This window comes from Orycteropus afer, unplaced genomic scaffold, assembly GCF_000298275.1.
Source record: "Orycteropus afer afer isolate SDZICR_OR568_19922 unplaced genomic scaffold, OryAfe1.0 scaffold00507, whole genome shotgun sequence".
In the NCBI taxonomy this organism is placed as follows: Eukaryota; Metazoa; Chordata; class Mammalia; order Tubulidentata; family Orycteropodidae; genus Orycteropus; species Orycteropus afer.
In genome coordinates, this window is record NW_006922094.1 from 1,475,999 (window position 1) to 1,479,731 (window position 3,733).

General features: G+C 48.5%; 1 protein-coding gene across 1 annotated transcript in view; it reads right to left on the reverse strand.

Annotated features, from left to right (window-relative positions):
- Positions 1-3,733, reverse strand: part of FBXO17 (F-box protein 17) — a 12,713-nt gene that overhangs the window by 7,935 nt on the left and 1,045 nt on the right. The window lies entirely within an intron of this gene.

Here is a 3,733-nt window from a genome sequence, read left to right on the forward strand (position 1 = left end):
GTAAATTTTGGTCAATGACATGAGACAAAGTATATGTGAACTGCTGTATGAAAAGTGAATTTACTCTGTAAATCTTCACCCAAATCCTAAAAAAAAAAAAAAAAAAAAACAAACTGGGCACCCATCTCCTACCGCTTGGCACCACAGGAAAGAGAGCAGTTAGCTTATCCTCCACACCTTCTATTTCCTGCCCCGGACCAAAAGGCCTCTGCTGGCCTGACCATGACTTGGACCAAGCTTGGTCCTGCTTCATTCTCATGATCGCCAGCAATTTTGTGCCCATCCTTTTGGCTACTGTGCCAATTCACCTCACCATGGGTATCCCACGACCTCATGCTTCATCAAACACATGTCCTCCTCTCTAGCAACTGAGCCAAAGCAAGTGAGGTGGACAGTGCTTTGTTGTGACCCATGAGGTCTTCAGTGGCTAATTTTTAGAACTAGATTGCCAGGCTTTTCTTCCTAGTCTTTCTTAGTATGGAAACTGCTGAAACCTTTCCACCATGGGTGACCCTGCTGGTCTCTGACATACCAGTGACAGAGCTTCCAGGATTATAACACACAAGCCATCACAGTACAGGCAGTCCCCAGATTATGAACCCATTTTGTTCCTAAGTCTGTCTTGAAGTGGAATTTGTAAGTAAGAGGGAACATGGTTTGCAGCTAATGTCAGTCAAATATTTGTCTTGGTATATAGTGTACTTTTCTAAGCATAAAAAATTAAACATTTCCAGATACAGTAAAACATCTTTGACATCATAATACAGTAGTAATAATTATGTTTTGATGCCTGTTGCAGAGTAACATCTGTTTTTTATTATGAACTATTATATGTATCTCCAGTTTTTAATATAATAGGCTTTATGGGGGGTTGGTTCGTACTGGCACAGCTTCAGGTAGCTAGCAAACAGCACACTGGCTGTTCAAGTTTGTTAACATGACCTTCAGGTGGGTCTCTAATGCTACCTGCAACTCAGGTTACATTTCTCTTGTGCACTCCCGCACCCTCTCGGGGGGGGAAAAAAAAAACCCACCAAATTCACTGCCATGGAGTCAGTTCTGACTCATAGTAACCCCCACTGGATTTCCAAGGCTGTACACCTTTATGGACGTTGGTCACCCCATCTTCCTTCCACGGAGCAGCTGATAGGTTTGAACTGCTAACTTCTGATTAGCAAATACCTTATCCACTATGCCACCAGAGGTCCTTCTGCTCCCTCTTTACTAGGCAACCATTGCACGCCTTTTCCCTCCACCTCTTACCTGTCCTTCCCGCCTCCCACTTCACTCTCACCTGACGACTTTGCTTCTTACTGCAGGAAAAATACAAGCCATCAGACAAGAACTGTCACAGGCTCCTGTCTACCCACTTACCTGGGCCTATGCCCACACCCTGCCTTTCCCGCTGGAGCTGCTCCTGTCTACGTCGACCCTTCTCCTCCTCCCACCTACTCCAGGCCAGGGTCCCACAATTCTCCCCTCTCTGCTGCACCTTCAAGGAGCTCTGGTGACACAGTGGATAAGGCATTTGGCTGCTAACCAGAAGGGCGGCAGTTCAAACCCACCAGCTCCGCAAAAGGAAGATGAGGCAATCTACTTCCACAAAGATCTACAGCCTTGGAAACCCAATGGGGCAGTTCTACTCTGTCCTATGGGGTCATTGAGTCGGAATGGACTTGATGGCAGTGGGTTTATTAGTGACATTTATTGGGCCCTTCACCAGCGACTGTGCTGCGTTATCTCACTGAATCCCATCATGCATTGCCTCTGAGCCTCTGAGGTGGCCCTGGGTTAAGAAGATTGAGTGATTGAGTGCTGGCTGTGCAAGTGCACCCAGTAAGTGCTCAATTCATGTCAGCTCTTGTTATAAATTGACTACAATTTTTCAAACAGAAAGAAGCCTGCTTGGTGCAAATGGTCGATGAACGTGGCCCAAATATCCTGCCCCCCACCTCCCTTCACTCCCGGTATGGAGAGACTGAAGGTGTGGGTAGACTTGGGAGAGACTAAGCTGTGCTTTTCCCAGGGTGGCTATTAACTGCATTGAAACATCTGGTGATTTTTTTTTCAGCAAATCCACCAGCTCTTAGAAAATGCTTATAAAATGCTTGTTAGGAACATTCGGCTGAGGGCCACAAGGCACCTGGGACCCACCACATCCACACAGCTGAATGCCCGCTCCTGGCTGGGGCAGCCTGGGATGACTGGGGCACAGCATTGCCTGCTGCCAGTGTTTGGGAGCGTGCACACGCTGTGTGTGTGTGTGTGGGGGGGGGCATTCTTACCAGTCGTCATGGTGTCCTGCTGCTAGCACTGAGTCTCCAGGGACCCATGACAGTCTGGATTTTCCAAAATTTCCTATTAAGAGCATGTGTGCGCTTCCAGGACTTTGCCACTCCCATTAAGAGGTGGAATCCTCGCCCCTGCCCCTTCACGCTGGGCGGGTTTTTGTGGTGTACGCCTCTGGGGCCGAGTCCAGTGCTGTGCTGCTAAAAGCCCAACAACAGGCTCTGCAGGAGTGGGCGAGCACACGTTTACAGCATTTGCTGATTTCTGTAGGTTAAATAAGGAGCTCTGGTGGTGTGGTGGATAAAGCACTTGGCTGCTAACCAGAAGGTCAGTGGTTCAAACCTAACAGCCACTCTGCAGAAGGAACACTGGGTGATCTGCTTCTATAAAAGATTTACAGTCTTGGAAACCCAATGGGGGTCGCTATGAATCACAATCTACTCGATGACAGTGAGCTTGGGCTTTTTTGGTGCGGTGGGGCAGTGCCTAGGGCATTTGACTGCTAACCAGAAGGTTGGCGGTTCAAATCAACCAACCACTCCACAGAAGGAAGATGGAACAATCTACTTCCGTACAGATTTACCGCCATGGAAACCCAGTGGGGGTTGCTATGGGCTAGCATTAGGTCCCTGAACTATGGTATTGGGTACAGCTGGCTCTCACAAGCCGGTGCAAGTTGGCGCCAGCAAACCACTGCCTGTCTCCCTGTGTCAGAAGTCAGGCCACCCAGAAGTCATCATGCTGCCCCCATAAGCTTGCAGCATCTGAAAGAGACCATGTTATTGTTATGTGCCCTCGAGTCTGACCCAACTCATAACGACCCCTCCTTGGGTTTCCGAGGCAATATCACTACGGAAGTAGATTGTCCTATCTTCCTTCCGAGGAGTGGCTGATGTTTGAACTACTAGCCTTCTGGTTAGCAGTCAAGTGCCTTAGGCACTATGCTACCAGAGCTCCTGAAAGAGACCATAGAAAAATAAAACTTCCTGTGGAGCCCCAGCTGCTCCGGCTCCCAGCTGTTTGAGTCTTTCCATCCCAGGTGGTAGACATGGGCATGAAGAAGCCTTCAGATGGCCCGGACCATCTACAGTCTGACTGCAACCACATGAAAGCCCCTTAGTGACAACCGCCTAGTGGGGCCCAGGCAACTTCCGGTCTCCCCAGTTAACCCCATACAAGATAACACAGCTGGTTCTTCTTAGTCACCATAGTTATGTTCCATGAAAGGAGCTCCAGGGGCACAACGGTTAAGTCTCAGCTCCTGACCACAATGTTGGTGGTTCAAACCCACCCTGCTGCTCACAGGAGAAAGACCTGATGGTGTGCTTTCATTAAGATCCCAGCTGAGAAAAACTGTCCCTCAAATATGATGGTGAAATTAGGAGATTTCCAGATAAGCAGAAACTAAGGGAATTTGTTAAAACCAGACCAACCTTACAAGAGG